The sequence below is a fragment of the Rattus norvegicus genome, chromosome 4, assembly GCF_021556685.1.
Source record: "Rattus norvegicus strain SHRSP/BbbUtx chromosome 4, alternate assembly SHRSP_T2T, whole genome shotgun sequence".
Lineage (NCBI taxonomy): Eukaryota > Metazoa > Chordata > Mammalia > Rodentia > Muridae > Rattus > Rattus norvegicus.
Genome location: NC_141537.1, coordinates 63691614 through 63711346, shown reverse-complemented (window position 1 = coordinate 63711346; position 19733 = coordinate 63691614). Strand labels below are relative to the sequence as shown.

General features: G+C 43.5%; 1 long non-coding RNA gene across 1 annotated transcript; it reads right to left on the bottom strand.

Annotated features, from left to right (window-relative positions):
• Nucleotides 1-182: 182 nt before the first annotated feature.
• Nucleotides 183-19371, bottom strand: LOC134486750 (uncharacterized). The gene is made up of 3 exons (XR_015686454.1): nucleotides 19183-19371; nucleotides 1076-1182; nucleotides 183-258 (listed from the first exon to the last, which is right to left on the bottom strand). It is a non-coding gene; the product is annotated as an uncharacterized LOC134486750 (long non-coding RNA).
• Nucleotides 19372-19733: the final 362 nt, after the last annotated feature.

The following is a 19733-nucleotide window of genomic DNA, read 5'->3' as shown; positions in this document are numbered from 1 at the left end:
TGGTGAGTAGCATCCTGGTGACATGGTGAGCTCAAACAGAGTGTGTCTGGGCCTCATGTCTGGAGACTGAGCAATCTTAGTTGGGTTATACCCAAGGACTTTAAGGGTCTACACGTGTTCTGGGTGATTGTCACTGCAACCAGGACTTTTTGCTATGGCATAAAGCCCCTGGTGTCACATTTTACCTGGGTGGTCCTCCCTGTTGAGGCCTGAATCAGAAGGCCTGAGGGCAACGGGCAATTTTGTGAAGCCCATCATCTAGAAAGAGAAGAAAGGCATAAAAAGCTGACATCAGCTGGATGTGGTGTACACTTTAAGATTACAGAAAACAGATTTGGGGACCCGATACTCTTGCTGGTCTCTGTGGTAGCAGTTCTTCATCCAGGGTTCAAATGACAGAAGGTAGAAGAGGCAGGATACACAATGTGGCCTGAGGCTTCAGAAAGCCAGCAGCTCTGTTCCTGGCTTAGTTTGTTGGTTATAGGCCCATCTGATCATGTCTCATGACTGCCTTACATGGTACTGATATTTATGCCATTCTTGAAGGGAGTTAGTTGGGTGGCAGCAGTTGCTAGGCCTCTTCTGAGGAAGAATGATGTTCTGAACCTAAACAACTGGAACCAAGAGTTCCACCTGCACAGGCTACTGGGTGGCCTTGGTCTGAGCCCTGCTTCTAGCATCACAGCAGTCCAGTTCCTCTTGCTGGGGTCCATACTCTACTGATAACTGCTCTTATCAGGTTATTATGTGGCTAATTCTCTTTATTGAACAGAAGACACCAGAAAACCTCTTCACTGGGAAGAGTTTTCATTTTAAGACAAAACTTAGCACTGCCAGTAAATGAAAGAGGAGTTGAATCTCCAGTGTATTTCAAACCCCGAGAAGAGCTACTTTGCTTGGGGCAGCCCATATTCTTCAAGGACAAGGGTTCTCTATATTCTTTCAACTGCAATTCCACTTGCTTGACTGGCAAATTAATCTATCAGCCTGTCTTAGTTAGGATTTTACTGCTATGAACAGACACCATGACCAAGGCAACTCTTGTAAGGACAATATTTAAGTGGGGCTGGCTTACAGGTTCAGAGGTTCAGTCCATTATCATCAAGGAGGGAGCATAGCAGAGTCCGGGCAGGCATGGTGCAGGAGAGCTGAGAGTTCGAGTTCTACATCTTCATCTGCAGGCTGCAAGTGGAAGACTCAATTTCAGACAAGAGTAGGGCCTTAAAGCCCACCCACAGTGACACACCTCCAACAAGGCCACATCTAATCCTACCACTCCCCAGGCAGAGCATATATAAACCATCACACAACCTTTGTCTTCTCTGTCTATAAAATGCTTGCTTTAGGATGACCATAAGGATTAAATGATGTCATGACTATTAAACTTATGAAAACTTGCACACACAGCTATTCAAACATGACAGCCAGGCCAGGGAAATGGCTCAACAGGTAAAGCTGCCAAGCTTGATAACCTGACTTTGATCCCTGGGACATACATGGTGGAAGGAAAGAACTGAGTTCCACAAGTTGTCTTTGCCCTCCAAATGTACACCATGGCATCCGTGTGTGTGTGTGTGTGTGTGTGTGTGTGTGTGTGTGTGTGTGTGTGTGTGTACGCACGGAAAAATATTACAAACATGGTCAGCCATTATTCCTGATATTAATATCATCATAACTAAAAATGACAGAAGCAAACCCATGGTCCCTTTGCAGCTCACAAATATTATCCAGGGGTGCAAGAACTCACACACAGGAAGGGGCAGCACCTGAGGAACTGTATTTACCTCTCTAGGGTTTTATTTAATGGCACAAAGAATATATGCTAAAGAAAATGCTGGGACTGGAGAGAGATTGCTCAGTGGTTAAGAGCACTGACTGCTCTTCCAGAGGTCCTGAGTTCAATTCCCAGCAACCACAAGGTGGCTCACAACCATCTGTAATGGGCTCTGATGCTCTCTTCTGGTGTGTCCGAAGACAGCTACAGTGTATATAATAAATAAGTAAATCTTTAAAAAAATATATCAAGGGCAGCAATAACAAAACAACATGAACAACAATGTTACCTGTTTGGAGAAAAAGAGATACAGGAAAAAAACACTAAAATAAAACTTGACTTAAAAAAGAGAAAGAAAGAAAATGCTGCCTGTGATGTTTTCATAAGGATCGTTTCATGGATGAAATTTATAAGGAGCAGTCAGTGAAGGCCAAGCCAAGGATGTGAGACATGGTAAGAATTGTGAAGAACATCTAGTCTGGTGATTTTCCAGACCAGCATTTTTAGTTTCATTTTGGGGAGCTGATTTCATTCTGCTCCTGCCTGGACCTTCAACATATAAACTGCACATAAAGCCTCAAGCAAGGGAGGAACCCGGCATGGAGCCAGAAGCGTCTTTCCCAAAGCCTCCTACCCAGGAGAGACCTGCAACACAGTTTCAAAGCCCTTTCTTGTTTGTAACAAACATAGACCTTCATTTCTCAGAGTTGCTGGTATTCCGGGCAGATCTACATCAGAGTTTCTCGTTGGTGGAGAATGTCTGAGGATGTGATTGTGAGATTCTTGGCTGGGATCTACTTTCAAGGTGGTTCAGCCAGTCATGTCGATGCTGGGTACAGACAGAGTTGCTCACTTGTTCAGTGCGTGCACTGTCTTAGCTAGGATGTGCTGTGAACAGACACCATGACCAAGGCAACTTTATTTATTTATTTATTTGTTTGTTTGTTTGTTTGTTTATTATCTGTAAGTATACTGTAGCTGTCTTCGGGCACACCAGAAGAGAGCATCAGATCTCATTACAGATGGTTGTGAGCCACCATGTGGTTGCTGGGAATTGAACTTAGGACCTCTGGAAGGAGCAGTCAGTGCTCTTAACCACTGAGCCATCTCAAGGCAGCTTTTTTAAGGACAATATTTACTTGGACTGGCTTACAGTCAGAGATTCAGTCCAGTGTCATCAAGGTGGGACCATAGCAGTATCTAGGCAGGCATGGTTCAGGAGGAGCTGAGAGTTCTACATCTTCATCTGAAGGCCGATAGAAGAAGTTAGGATAATGGTATTAAAATTCATGACCACATGTACCTTTTTCAAAAACTACCCGGGTGTCCACACACAATGGCTGACTCTCCCCGAATAAGTGACTTCAATAAAACATGGAAGCCATGACGCCCTTCACAACCGAATCCAGAGGGTATATATCACCATTTCCACAGTGCCTTACAGGCTAGCCAGCCTGATGTATTGGGTACACCTTGAGGCTACCAAAACTTACAGTCTGAGAACTGCATATTGCTTAGAGGACACTCAGAAGCATTAATACACATATACATAATCTTTGAAGAATATACGTTCAGATTAGGACCAACCAAAACCAAACATCCTTGAGGATCAGAGGGTGACTTACCAAAGCCCATTAGCTGTTTAGTGTAAAAGGGGGACAGAATCTGGGTCTCTGGATTTTTGTCTACTACATTGCATCTGCCTGGTTACTGCCCTGTGCCACTGAGTCTCTTCCCTTCTGATGTCCTGGGCAATGAATAATACTCACAGTTGCTGGGTTCATCAGGGCATCCAAGAGATCCAAGATTTCCTGTTTTTTTTTTTTTCTTTTCCCTCTGATGTGAGCAGTCCTCTCTCTTGGTATATAGTACCATGGACGTGGGCTGTGGCAAGGGCATACCTGCTATTCGTGTAGACGTTAATTTTCTGTATCATAATATTATGATATTAGAATGAAATAAAAATCACAGAGGCTGGAGAGATGTTAAAGCATATACTGCTCTTCCAGAGGACCTGGGTTCAATTCCCAGCACCCATATCAGGTGGCTCACAACTGTCTATAACTGCAGCTCCAGGGAATCTGATGCTTCTGGCCTCCATGGGCACCTGTTCTCATGTGCCCATGCCCACAGAGACGCATAGTTTAAAGTGATTAAAAATAAGTCCTTGAAAAATAAAATTATAGTGATTACACGAATCAACATACCACCGAGTAAGCAAAACTGACATCTACAGGGTTCTGTCATGTTGATGATAGGAACTTAATCTGATAGGATGAGACTGTCACTCAGTGTCCTAGCTAAGGCTACTATTGCTGTGATGAAACACCATGACTAAAAGCAACTTGGGGAGGAAAGGGTTTATCTGGCTTACACTTTAGCATCTCTGTTTATTATGGAAGGAAGCCAGGACAGGAACTCACACAGGGCAGGAGCCTGGAGGCAGGAGCTGATGCAGAGGCCACGGAGGGATGCTGCTTACTGGATTGCTCCACATGGCTTGCCCAGCCTGCTTTCCTATAGAATCCATCACCCACCCATGATGGCCTGGGCCCTTCTCCATCAATCACATATTAAGAAAATATTCTACAGTCCTGCCTACAGCCTGATCTTATGGAGGCATTTTCTCAATTGAGGGTCCTTCCTCTGATGACTCTAGCCTGTGTCAAATTAACATAAAACTAGCCAGTACACTCAGTCTATTCTTCCTCCACTCAAAAACCCTAATAGTAATTAAGCATAACAAAAACAGATGAATAGCAGCTGGGATACCCTCTAAAACACATGACCGGTCCTCAGAGTCATCTAAATCAGGAAGCACTAGAACAGACTAGGGGGTCACCTTGACTGTAGATGAGGTCCTCAGACGGGGAAGGAGCACCAGCAATCTAAAGTGGCATAGACCTCAACTCACAAATTTATCCACATCGGCTCACTAGTGAGGCCAAGTCAATTGTTCACCACAGGAAAGTCGGTGTGAGGTATCTGACAACTGCTGCCCTATCTGCACAAAATTTCTATGAATTCTAAAATAAAGCACCTCATAAGAAAATTTTGGAAACACTTAGAAAGTAGTCATTGTGGGCAGAAGATCTAAATTATTCACCTGTTCAACGGTAGCCACATACTTTCCTTACATTAAACAGATAAAATTATTCTCGGAGTGTAGAACTGAATTGTCATCTTTACTAACCTAATTCTTGGAGAACTCACGTCCAAGTATAAATAAGATGTTTATGAAAACCAGGAATATGCTAGGCCAAAAATGCCTTCACAGTTTGTCAAAAATTGATATCACTTTCATATTCTCTGGCCGCTGTTAAACAAAACCATAAGGTTGTAACCAAATTATCCAGAAACTATTCCCTACCCCCCCAAATGCATTCCGAAAACTTGAAACAGATAAACAATCAAGTCAAAAATTAAAGAGAATTGACAATAAATACTAGCAGTGGTGCCTGATCATTACTTATGAGTTTGATATAAATTAATATGCACTAAACCCTCTAACAGTGATAGGAAGTTTTTAACCACATTTGCAGATAAAGTTTCTGGGGCCAACACACCACCAGTAGCCAAGGTTATATAGCTGGAAAATGTTGGAGCTGAGATTTCCAGGTAAACTTCTCACTCCTGAGCTAAGTCTAACTCCCGGACTGCCACCTAACATAAAGTAGAAAGCATATACAGAAATATAAAGACATTACCTGTCAGACCTCACTGTGCAGACAATATGTAGGGAAACTCATAATCTCATATCCATGAACAAAGTTGAATGGTTGCTTTAAAATCTTTCCATAGTTGAAGATCTGGGCTAAGGACACAGCTCAGTGGAACAGTTCTTGCCTAGCATGTGTGAGGCCCTGGATTTCATCCCCAGAAATCCTCAAAATTTAATAATCAATGGATTTATATAAGTATGTAACATTTCAGGTTTAGACAATGACAATGTCATGCCAATTCTTTCAGAAAACAGTGTTGTGTACCTTCATTTCTGTTGCTGTTGTAAAATGTACTAACGAAAAAGAACTTGGAGAAGAAAAGGGGTGTTGGCAAGTTCAGGTTACAGTCCACCATTGTATCATTGTGAGGAAGTCAAAACAAAAACTGCAGCAGCTAGTCACATCATAACAGCAATCAAACAGACAAGGAATGAATGCACACATGCTTGCTTGCTGCTAGCTCTGTCTCTCTGCTCTTATACATGTCAGAATTCACTTTCTAGGGAATGGTGCTGCCCACAGTGGGATGGGTCTTAGCCACAACAATTGAACATTTAAGGCAATCCCCCACTGCCATGCCTACAGGTCAATCTTATCCAGACAATTTCTTAGTTAAGACCATAGATGATTCTAGATTGTGTCAAGTTGACAATTAGAAACTAACCATTGCGTGCTTTCAAACTCTGAGTGGAACACCTCAAGAAAGGGGAGTGGGAGGAAACCACACACTAATCTCACCAAAAACAAACATCCTGAACGAACTGTAGTTACCAATAGTGAACAATGTATAAAATGACCAATGTGATTTTATCTTGGGGAATCTATTGTTGGTTTACTGCTACAAAGTAATGCAATTCCCCAGATGGACAAGTTGTGTGTGTAAAGGCATAAGATAAAATTCAAATGACTTTATGATAAATATCTTTTGGTAAACAAGGAATAGGAGAGCATGTCCCTAGTGTGGTAAAGAACATCTATGTCAACATCAGCCTATCACAGTATAGCCTCACATTGTGCAAACCGTAGCTGTTTGCTTCCCTTGTGAGTGAATCTGAATGTATATACAGGAAAAATAGTAAAATTCCATTTATACTAAGGCTGTCAATAGGCCAACTGAATAACATACATTTAAACTATTATAGGTCATAAAGCTATACAGAGCAAAGGGACAATCTTGTTAACATCTGTGCTCAGTCTTGTTATGAGGGAAGTATGTATAAGTGTCTGTGGGACTACTGATGTCTTTTTTTTTTTTTTTGGTTCTTTTTTTTTGGAGCTGGGGATCGAACCCAGGGCCTTGCGCTTCCTAGGCAAGTGCTCTACCACTGAGCTAAATCCCCAACCCCACTACTGACGTCTTAACCCGAGAACATGTATGTTCATTTTCCATCGTCATTGTTTTATTTTATTCTGTTGTGTGTGTGGTGGAAATAAGCTTTCGTGTGGTATGTGTGTGTCTTGTTCACATGCGTATGGTGACAGGAGTTGACATTTGGTGTTTGCCTTGGATACTCTCTACATTATGTTTTGAGACAGGGAGCCTGGAAACCTAGAGTTCATTGATTCAGGCAGATGGCCAAGCAGAAGTTCCCAGACCTGTCTGTCTTCACTCACACATTTGTCCCCAGCAATGGGTTACACAGAGGCATTGCTATATCTTGCTTTTTTTACAAGGCTTCTGGGGATCTCTTTGCACAACAAGCACTGTACCTAATGGAACATTTCTCCAGTTGCTTATTTTCAAAATGGATTACAGAGAATCTAGACACTATTGTATAAATCTTTTAGATTAAATTCTGAGGGACAGCCAAGGGCAAAAGCAAAAGCCTGTATTGATTTGAGAGTCTCTGGGCTCCCCCAACCAACAATTCAAAGGGAGGTTTCCTAAGCTGGCATGGGAATTTTGTCAGTCTATGGGTCTCAGGTGAGCACCCTTGGGGACATATAAACTATCTATCTATCTATCTATCTATCTATCTATCTATCTATCTATCTATCTTTCTTTCTTTCTATCTATCTATCTATCTATCTATCTATCTATCTATCTATCTATCTATCTATCTATCTATCCACCTATTAATTTTATAAAACATTCCTCCATTTCCAAACATCTCTCATGTTATTTATCCCTCTGCCCTCCTCTCTGACTATATTACCCTCCCTTCCCCATGCTGTTAAAGTCCTCCCCTCATTTCTTCCATCCCCGACCCCTTCAAGGCACCTACTATCCTACCACCCCCTGCTCTAGAACTCCCTACCCCGCCCCCACAGTCCCTTTCTACTTTTCTGTCTGCTGCACTTATTTCAAGCTATTATCTAAATACAAAGATCTGGGGCTAGGAACCAAAGAAGAGAATGTGTGGTGTATATTTCTGGGTCTAGGCTGCCTTGCTCAGTACAGTACACTCTGGATCCATCCGCGTACCTGCAAATTTCATGATTTCATTTTTTCCTTTAGAATTTCATCATATGTCTGTGCTTGATTTCATTGTCTATTCACCATGGTCTACGGAATGGCATTTAGGTTGGTTCCATTTGCCAGCGGCAATGTGTAAGTATAGAGCGGCCATGGGCACGGCTGAGCAGGTATTTCTGTAGTCGGATGACCAACCCTTTGGTATCATTGTCAAGGAGTGGAATAGCCACATCACATGGTAGGCCTACTTCTAGCTTTTTAAGAATTCTCCACATTGATTTCTATAGAACCGTGTTTCTCCACCTGTGGGTTGCCACCCCTTTGAGTGACCCTTTCACCAGGTTTGCCTAAGACCATATGAAAACACACATGTTTACACTGTAATTCATAACAGTAGCAAAACTATGGCTGTGAAGTAGCAACAAAAATAATTTTATGGTGGGGGCGGGGTCACAGCATTAGGAAGCTGAGAAGCCCTGCTATCAAGGCTGCACGGTCACTAAATGGGGTTTCCCTCGACCGACCTCTTTACCAGCATTTGTTAGTTCTTCTCTTGACCTTAGCAACTCCGAGAAGACAAACTCTAGACAGAAAAGATGGACTCTCAAAGCATTTTTAATTTGCATGTTTTCTAATTGCTCAGGATATTGAACACTCTCAATGATAGTTCTTGGCTATTATTTCTCCTTCTGAGAATTCTATGTTCAGATCCATAGCTCATTTTTAATAACAAAAATGAACTTTTTCTATATTTTGTTTGTCCTTACATCAATTTAGTGGGATTTATGTATCACGAGTCTCACTTTCCAGATGAACTGAAATCAGGGAAAACTCAGTAAGAGGCTGAAGATCTCGTAGCTTGTCAGAAATGGCAACTTCTAAGTCTGCGGCCTTTCCCCTGAATTCCTTACTCTACCCCTGCCTTCTTAACTCTTGACATAGAAACATTTAAGTGTCCAGTTGCCTGTGACTAAGCAGAAAGGAAGAAAGCAATTATCTTCTTAAACTGATTTTCTCTCTGGTCCTTCTTAGCTTGCTGACTCATGAGTAAGAAGCAAAATTCTCCATCAGGTAGAAGTCATTTCAATGGTATGAGGATGTGAGAGAGGTGGTCAGAGATGAAGCGACAGATTTTTGAACTAACAGGGCCTCAATCTTTTTTTTTTTTTTTTTTTGTTCTTTTTTCCGGAGCTGGGGACCGAACCCAGGGCCTTGCACTTCCTAGGCAAGTGCTCTACCACTGAGCTAAATCCCCAACCCCCAGGGCCTCAATCTTGCAGGGAGTTGAAACTCAGGGAAGAAAAGACCAACCTTGGAGCCCTGCCCAAGAGTCAGATAAGTTTTGATGAATTTGGAGTACAAGTCAAAGGGGATCAAAAAAAATGAGTCCTCCACCTGTTCTTGGTTCCCTCGGGAGAGGCACAGGGACCTACCCAATTCAACACAGTGGAGAGGTCCTGAGGCCCGAGCTCTGGGTGATGTCAGAAGTGGGGTAGATGTATAGAGCAGAGGTGGCTACAAGCCCACTTCACTGGGTAGTCTACATGGGCCTGCAACAGTGCCTTAGTGGCCTGGACTTCAGAATCCAAGAGAAAGAGGTGGCTTCCCTCCCAGTTAGCATGACTCAGTAGACTCAGCATGACTCAGTAGATTTAGCATGACTCAGTAGATTTGCATTGGGTCATTGGTCTTTGTAAAAATTCTCAAAGATCTGAGGCTCTGTAGAGGAGAGGTTTAATGACTATGTTAAGGGCACCCAGCTGGTCTGAGTGGTTACGTAACTGAGTCAGCTAAGGCTTAGCCCATGGACTTGAGTCCAGCATTCATATAGATGGATGTGTGTGTGTGTGTGTGTGTGTGTGTGTGTGTGTGTGTGTGTGTGTGTGTGATATGTATATATGTCTCTGTTACGGGTAGAGTTAACTGTAAACTTGACCAAAGTTTGAATCATTGGGAGATGGGTTTCTGAGTATATTTCAGTGTGTGTTGGGGTAATCTTGATTATTAACTGATGTGGGAATACCCATCCACTGTGGGCAGCATTCCCCGAAGGGGATGCTGGGCTGAATAAGTGTGGAGATGGGGGCTGAGCAGCAGGTGTCATGCAGAGATCCACGAGTCCCTTCTGACTGTGGGTATAATGGGACCAGCTGCTTCAAGTTCCTGACCCTTCCTCGATTTCTCTGCCATGATGGTCTGACCCAGAACTGTGAGTTTGAATAAACCTTCTCTTTCTTAAGATGGAGTATTTTGTCCCAGCAACAGGAAAATAAACCAAGACAGTCACCTATACTGATATCCTCTTAGTCTGAGCACATCATTTTGGATACCCAGTCATCAAGTAGCGGAACAGTCTGGACCGCAGACCCACTGTTTCACCTTCCAAAGGGAAACCACAAGGAGGCCTGAGGCCCCCCCTCTAGATTGTGGAGCAGTGAGGAAAATGTTATGTGGGTTTTCTCTTCCCCTCCCATCCCCAACCTCAATCAGACAAAGTCCTTGATTACTTTGTTTAATTATACACCATCTCATTTGAAAAGGGATCTGGTTCTTTTTGTTTGTTTTGTTTTGTTTTTTTGAGACAGGGTCACTCTATATAGCCCTGGCAACTGGGAACTCACTTTGTAGACCAGGCTGAGGCTGGCCTTGAACTCAAAGACTCTCCTGTCCTCCAAAGTGCTGAGTTTAAAGGTGTGTGCTACCACACCCAGCTCTGATTATTTATTATTTACTTTATTTGAATGTGTGTGTGTGTGCATGTGTATATACACAAATGACACAGAAACTGTGTGGTGGTCAGAAGACAACCTGTGAGACTCAATTCTAGTTCCTTTCTTTGACAATGTGGGACCTGGGGATCGAACTCAGATCATCAGGCTTGGAGGCAAGTACCTTTACCCACTGAACCATCTCTCCACCTTCAAATTCTGACTCTTAAAAAAGGTTTAAGAAAAAAAAATCTTCCATGAAAAACAAAGTTAGATGCCTTAGGACTGTCTGCTTACTTCCCTCACTTGGGTAATGTTCAGTAGGTGTTGAGTATGGAGGCCTAGTTATGTGGTCAACTTTTTTCTGCATACTAAGAGGCATGGTAAGATTACTCTGTCTCTAGCGTGCTGATCTGGAAATGATTCCTCGGGAGTTACCTGGAAGCTGGCGGTATGGTATTTTCCTTTAGAAATCACTCTACAGAAGACGACCAACCTACCTACTTCATGCACAATGATACACAACCTATGTAATTGCATCTCACTTCCTGGATTTCTCTGGAGAAAAGTAGAAGCGATGGGCTAAGATCTCCGTGCCTATAACGTCTTACCTTTCTACCTTACAGTTGAAAGACCCCAGCTTAGCAGCAGTAACGCCATTTTGCAAGGCTGTACTTAAGATGACTGGTTCAGGGAAAGGTTAGAACACTGAGTACACAGCGGCTGCCAAGCAAGATATGTTTGGTTGAAGGCCTGGCAACAGGACGACTTCGGTTGAGCACCTGACAATGAGAAAAGCCCCGGGAGAGGTCCCACACCCTGGTGGGGGGCCCAGTCAGTCGTTATGTTCCAGGAAGGTAGCTAGGAAACTTGCCCCCGGGCTAAACCCTTGCCACATTAGAATCCACCAATTATATCCCTGTAACCATGCATCTGCTTCTGTATGCTTGCTTCTGCTCCCCAGAATCCTATAAAAAGCCCATCCTTGGTTCTGTGGCGCGCGCCAGTCCCCCGAGTGACTGAAGCGCCCGCAGGTGCCTGTGCCTGTGTATCCCGACAATAAACCAAATCCTCTTGCTGATTACATCCTGTGGTGTCTCGGTCTGGTCTTTAGAGTTGGAGGGTCTCCATCCCGAGGGAAAGTTCTCCCTGAGAGCTTTTCACAGTAGAGTCTTCTTTCTCTGTGTGCCCACAGAGAGAGCTAGCTAAACCCTTTGCAGTCTTGCCTACAGGGAAACATAAGGCAATAACTGCTTGATGGTGACAGAGGACAGGAGAGGATTCCTATTGTATGACCCCTGATGGACCCCAGGACTATATGTCAAGGAGGTGATATTCCTACTCGCAAGAAGGCAAGTGAAGAATTAGACAGCACAGAGGGCTTGGAGAAGAAATACCTGACCTCTACTGCACACCACTGAAGTCTTCCTTGACCCAGCATCTACTCTGTCCACTTAGATGATTAAATTCCTCTTGGGTAGGGTGGAGTACGTGGCCCTCTCTCTGGTTCCTGTCTGCTCCCTGGCCTGCCTGTTTCATCAGAACTCACCTGACAATGCCCCTGTGCTCTAATTGGGCTTAACTCAAGCACTCGGGCTGAGTGCCTTTTAGAAGGCTACAAGCCAAAGCCAAGCAGAAAGGAGCCTGTTCTTCCTGCTCAGGCTGTGTGAGGCAAAGGAGGTTTCCATCCATGCTTGCCACTTCCTAGCCTCCTAAGCTTAAGCCACCAAAGGCCTGGTATGTGCCTCCCTCTGCTGGCTGAACTGGATCAACACTTCTGTTTGAGCGAGTGTACTCAGAGAGACCCTTCCTGGCCATACCACTGTCAAAGCCACTAGCAGAGAACAGAGTGGTTACAGCACGAAGCCTTTGGCATACGCCATCTCCAAACCTCACCGAGAGTCTGTGAGGGAGGTAGCGTTGCTCCCACAAAACAAGAAAAACTCTTAACATATGCTGAATGCATGCAGGTTAGAGGAAGGAAGGGGGCTATTATGAAAATACATGATGCCTACAGGGCATGTGTCGCACAGGTTGTCCCAGTAGACAGACATATGACAGGCCAACCATGCCTTGCTACTCCCAACATTCCACACACTAATGACCCCATATGTCATTTCCCCCTCTTTCTCTTCTTGTGTCCAGAAACCAAATTCATGACCACTCTGGTCCTTTTCCTTTTGATCCCCGTGCAGTTTGCCCCCCTCACCCCCCGAGCTTTATGCTTGACTCACACATATGTGGTGGTTTTGAAACTGGATAGAATTCTATAGATTTGTCAATACTGACTAGAGGGGAATGAGATTCGATGGTTAGATGTAAAATATGAAGAGAAATGATCATGTGACCTTTTTCACTAATGCAAACCATGACTGGTAATAGCCCCATTATATTACTTTTACTGTCTAGGACTTTCCTGAAACGCCTTGTAAAAATAAAGACCTCAAATTGTATGGACATTCCCTCTCTTGGTGCCTATTTTGTTACTAACTCTTCTGCTTACTTCTGCCTCTTTGGAGCTGCTCACTACCCTTTGCAGTGTGTCTACTGTTTTCTTTTTCTCTTGCCAACCTGAGACTCTGATGTCCTCCTCCTCTTCACTGGGCTCATTGGCCTATTCCTGGGCTCTCCCTTCCTTTCTGGATTCCTGCCCTCACTAGAGTGTCTATTCCTTCTCCAACCTACCTTATAAGCCTTTGAGTACTCTAAGACACGTAGTCAATGTTCCTTGGGCCCAAATCCCCACTACTAAGTTAGGGGGTCCCTTTTGAGTTTGGGTTAGATCCACTGATTTCCTTAAGTTACTAAAACTCTCAGCAGTGGTCTGGGTTCACCCATTTCCAAAGGAGAAACTGAGGCTTACAAAAATGTTATCTGTACTCTCTCCCTGCTGATGGGCACGTTTGACTTACGAAACTCACTTTCCAATGGCATTCTTCATTCTTGCCTACTCACTGTCATGTTCACAATCTTAAACTCACGTGTTTAGAGGAGCATGGTGGTTATAAAGGAGAATTGCCCTCTCCAGGCTCAAGCGTTTGAACACTTGGCCCCCAGTGGATGGCGCTGTCTGAGGAAGTTTGGGAGCTGTAGCCCTGTTGCAGGAAGTATGTCACTGAGGCAGGCTTTGAGAGTTCATAGACGCCCTACGTCAGTTTACTCTCTCTGCCCAGTACTCATGGTTCAAGATGGAGGTCCTTAACTTCCTTCTCCTGGTGCCATGACCGCCCCTTGCTTCTGTGCCTTCCCACCATAATGGATTCTTATCCTTCTATAGCTGAAATAAACTCCTTCCCTGGGTTGCGTTTGGTCATAGTGCTTTATCACAGCAACAGAGAAGTAACTAAGAGAAGGGGCGAAGGCAAATCTTTATAAATGATAATAAAAGCATGAGGGGAGGGAAGGAAGGAAAGAGGGAAGGAGAGAGAGAGAGAGAGAGAGAGAGAGAATATCCCCCAGTTGTTTTCATGTGTACCACTGACGCTCATCGCCACTTCGAAATTACCGTAGCTTTTAAGCTTGTCACCAGATCTATTATTTGATCATTAATAAGAACATATTTATTACTACGCTATGAGTTTTCTCAATATTTTGATAGCAGACTTTCAAAATGATGTAACTCTCTTCCTTTAACAGTACACACTTGAGATGTTCTTAGAAGGATTCCTTGGATTATTAAAAGAAAGCCACACAGCCCTTATAGCTCTCACATAGAGACAATAACAAAACCACCATCCTCTGAAGCTTTGGGTCTCTGACAAAGCTCCCATAATAGCATCCATAGGTAGGAGTGTTGTTGCTCTCCAAATAGATTGACCATATGGCTTTTCTTTGCATCGAGGGTATTTCTGACTACGAAGGGAAGGCACCAACAATAACTATGCTGGGATAGCAGGAGTAAACAAGAACTTCTGGCCCTCCCACTCAGCTCCCATGCATCCTAAAACTGAAGAAGCACATGCGAAACACCAGGAGGGCAAAAGTGACTTCTAAGGACCAAAATAAAACCTCACCCTGAGTCTGCAGCTGTTGCTGTAGATGGTCTCCTGGAACCCAAGCATGATGACAAATCCAGCTAATGAGAACATACCCGTTCAGAAGAGACGACCATGGCAGGCACTGACAAATACGAGAATAGCGCTCGCCATGGGCCAGCTTGTGTGTCCACCCCAAGAGTAGGATTGTCCCCTCTTCACAAATGAAGAGATGGGAAGGCCACACTTGGGTCCAGATTTATGCACCTGCTGCTGGACCTGCTCTGAGCCATTGAAACCACTTCAGCTAGGAACTGCCATAATCCGATGGAATACAGGGAAGCCACTGGTGGAATGTAAAACCCAGTCTTATATCCATAAGGACAGTCTTCATTTTTCATTTTTCAGATCTGGATCATTGCAGGAAACTCCACAGAGTGAAAGAGGCACTGTGGTGGATCCCCACAGAGCAATCCAAATATCCCTTTAAGACCCTTGAATTGTAAGCAGCTCTGCCTCCAGGAATCTCCCTTCCTCTGCCCTTGGTCCATCTGCACAGGGGCCTCTCTGCCACACCCACTCCAGTGGAGTCTGCATGACATGAAGGTCTTGTGCTTCCTTTCTATCCAGAACAGAGGCATGTGCCTGGAATGGCTTGGCCTCCTGGAGGTCCTGGCCGTCTCCCTACAAATAGATGATGACTGGGGTCTATGTTTGCGGTGGAGGTGCCTTCTGTGTTCTAGCCTTGGCGATTTTTAGCAATTTTAAGCCTGTCAACGATATCTGATTTTAAGAATATAGCAGTGTGGGAAGATGCTCATGTACCTTTAGACGTCTCAGGAACTGAAAGTTCAGAGACGGAAACGTCTCACACCATCATGATCCTGATAAACTCAACGGCTGCGATGACTTCAACTGCTGTATCCATTAGCTCCCAGCAAATAGGAGAGAAATTAATTGCAGTTACTAACAACATGACTGTTCCAGAAAAGCCTTACCCCCCTTTTGGAAAAGTTTTGTTTAGCATGATTCAAAACAGTAACGATTCTTTTAGAAAGATCATAGACAAGTTCCAACAAGTTGAACAAACTTATCAAGAGTTAACTAGAAAGAAAAGAAAAATTAACACTGAGCAAGAAACGAAAGAAATTATAGAATGGTTACAAAAGTTTCCATTTTATTCTGACGGGCCATAAATATAGAGTTTAAACTTTATTAAAACAAAGGTAAATGATGAATGCATACCTGGTGCCCACAAGTCTGGCAGTATAACTGCAGTTTTCTAAACTATTGTTTGCGGCTGAGAATTGTTTCTAGACTGCACGTTCTGCTTTCCTCCTTGCAAGGGACATTGGTGGGGTGATGAATAAGAGCTGGATGACTGCCAGTTATGATGTACCTGTTCTAACTGCTTAAATCTATGCTAAGAAGTAAAGCTTTTCGCAGCAGCACACACCTCGAGTTTGTGTCTGTCTGTCATGCTGAATCCGTTCTCTACCTGAAATCCAAGCCTTGGTCCCTCTGCTGACACACTCCCCTGGGTGGTCTGCGGCAACTCTCCTTTAGAACGTAGTAATGAACAGCTTAGGCTCAGGTTCAAACTCCAGATACCTATTAACTTGTCGACCTTCAACAAGTCACAAAACCTTTTGCCCCGCAATTTTCTCATGTATGAAATAGGAATAAAGGCAGACCCCACAGATGATGGCGAGGAGGAATGAGCTTTTCTTCAGTAAAGAAAAATTATTCGATAGTCATCATCATCTCTGTGCTCTCTGCTATGATAATTTTGTCCCAGAGCTCAACTCCCGAGTCTCATTCTGGGTCCTGAATGGGTCCTGAAATTTACAACCATGCTTCCTCCCATCTCTTGCTGTAGTCAACTCATTATTATTACAATATTTGCTCAGTCAGCATTTGCACCACAAACTGTTTTGCTGATGACGCAGAAGCCAATGGCTGGAAGTGAGGAGTGGGGCGCATGCGCCCACGATCCTCATAGGCTCTCCCCTTCCTGGCTTCATAATAGCATCTGTGCCACAGCTCTTCATTTGCATTTTGCTGAGCTGTTGTAAAGTTCTAGTTCAAGGGGTGTTGAGTGAATGCCTTGGTAGGAACCGAGTGAACAAATCACGGGCTCAATCATTTATCACCTCAGTGGAAACAAGATGAATTTCTGTTTTCAATGGAAATTAGACAGGAACATTAGAAAGGGATGGCTGGGTTTGACTGCATGAAAAGTTGAAGCAGCGCAAAAGAGAGATAATTCTATATAAAAAGGGAAGTCGCAGTCTGGGAAATATACATCAAAACAGAAAAGAGGGTCTTGGCTCTAAGATGACCAAAAATGAAGTAACAAGGGGATTGCGCCAAAAGGGGCAGTGGCCACGTGCAGCCAATTCACTGTACGAATTGTGCTGGGTACATGCCCAAGGACAGCCTGTTAAGAAGGCCACTGAAAAAAAAAAAGAAAAAGAAAAAAGAAAAAAAAAAAGAAAAGAAAAAAAGAAAAAAAAAAAAAAGAAGGCCACTGAAGAGGCTGTTTCAGTTAGGGTCATAATCTGAAGCAAGTGTCTTTGATGTTTATGTGCTTCCCAAACTCTGTGTCAAGCTGCATAACCGCATGAGCTGTGCCATTTGTAGCAAAGTAGTCAGGAGTCAACCTCATGAAACCCAGAAGAACTGAACATGCACACCGTGATTTAGACCATGATTTAGAAACCATATTTAGGGCAGTAAATATGAGTTATAAAGCTGATATTTTAAATCTTTAAAACATTTAGTGTGGTGGTGATGTGGTGGTGGTGGTGGTGGTGGTGGTGGTGGTGGTGGTGGTGGTGGTGGTGGTGGTGGTGGTGGTGTGTGTGTGTCAGTGTACGACTTGCAAAAGTCAGTTTTTTCCTTCCACCATGAGGGTCCCAGGACTTGAATTGAGGGTCTCAGATTGCCAAATGAGGCCAACTTGCCAGCCCAAGGCTGGTGTTTTAAAGATATTTTTATTGCACTAAGAATATTTTTCTTAAAAAAATATTTTTACTATTCTTAATTATATGTCTGGGGCTGGAGAGATGGTTCAGTGGTTAAGAGCACTGACTGCTCTTCCAGAGGTCCTGAGTTCAAAACCCAGCAAAACCCACCATGCAGGTAGCTCACAACCATCTGTAATGAGATCTGATGCCCTCTTCTGGACAGCTACACAGTGTACTTATATATAATAAATAAACAAATCTTTAAAAAAGAGAAAGGGAAATGTTAAAAAGAAAGAATCATGCATCTGTGTGATTGTGTGTGCTGGTCTATACATGCGCCTATGAATATCCATGGAGGTCAGGGCTTTCCTACCCCTTGGAGGTGGAGTTACAGGCAGTTGTGAGTTGCCCAGTGTAGGTACTAGGAACTGTGTTCAGGTCCTAGGAAGAGCAGCAAATGCTCTTAACGGAAGAATCATCTCTCCTGGCCCAGAATATATATTTTATATAATGATCTAATATCTATTTACCTTGAAACAGTAAGTTTTTTACACACACACACACACACACACACACACACACACACACACACGGGGGGGTGAGAGAAGGAGAAAAAGAGGTTTATTGAGTGCATAGGGCTCTGCTATTTCTATTCTATCCTATGAAATCTCTTTGTCCTACTGGTCAGGGGGTACTTAATCCATTTCATATAGTTCACTAATTGGAAGGGAGATAAGCTTACCCTAGTACAATCAATGCATTCTCATAGTCTATCAGTTGATTGTGACTTGTAGCTTTAAAAGTTTTTTATCTTTTTCCCTTTTTTTCTTTTTTCTTTTTCCTAAAGACTGGATCTCATTATGTAGACCAGTCTGGCCTTGAACACACAGAGATCTGCCTGCCTCTCCCTCCCAAATACTCATATTAAAGGTGTATGCCACCATGTCTGCCTAAAAAAAAAATGATTTTTTAAGGGCTCTGAAAAATGCATTATCAGATGTAGAATACATGTAGACACTTCAGCGTAGGATTGAAAACAATCTCTTAAATATAAAAAAATCTGTAGAAACCATCTGTATAAAATTCAATTTCTTTTGATTAAATTAGCAATATTGATGAGGGTGTCTGAATATGGCAAAGGTATGCCATTAATGTGATTATATATTTATGTGAGTGTGTGTGTGTGTGTGTGTGTGTTCCAAACCAATCTGAGTGATTTTCTGTGTGGGTATTGCTGAGCATAATTGATGGCAGATCATTGGTGTGTTTGATAAGTAATTTGGTTCTCCGTTTGGGATGCCAGGCAAATGCTCACACCCAAATGTAATTCTACTTCTGGGAATTTGTCCCAGTGAGGCAATCCAGTAAAGAAGAAACGTCTCTACACACAACGTTTTATACCAGCAGCTAAATAGTGAGAGGTGAGAAGCCTTCTCAATAGCCAAGAATAGCACAATATTTAAATAAACACACCACATCAACTCAAAATATTTTGTTACCCAGTTGAGCACTTATGATGAATATCCAGCCACATGAGAAAATGTTTATGCTAATCAATGCGATAGTTATGAAAACAGAACCCTGTGTGCTCCAGCTACCTCGGCTGTTAAAGAAATTACCTTAAAACTTGGTGGCACGACACAGCCGCTTACTGGAGGTCAGCAATTCCAACTGAATAAGCAGTGTGACAGGCTGGTCTGGGCCCGTGAGGCTGGACTTAGCTAGGGCTGGGATCACCAGAAACTTCGAGGCCTGTTCCCTCAGTGCCTGGCAGTTGGTACTGGCCTCAGCTGAGACCCTGGCTGACTGTTGACTAGGGGATTATAATTGGCTCGGGCTCTCTCAGGACATCATGGCTGGACTCCAAGAGCAGAAGTCTCAAAGAGAGCCAAGCAGAAACCGATGCAGTTCATGCAACCCGACCTTGACAATTACACAAGCCCACTTCCCCCTCTTCTCCGGTGAAAATCACCAAGCCTCATCTGGTTGTCACGGCGAAGGGAGAGCAACACCACTCTAGGGCGAAGAGTGACGGGTTCCAGAAGAGCGTGCAGCACTGGGAGGCTGTGGCTATTTGCAGGAAATAAAATATAATGCAGCATGTGTCGAGTGCAGCCGCAAAAATATTGTAAGAGTACTAGAGTCAGGGCTGTGGGAAACATTTGTGTGG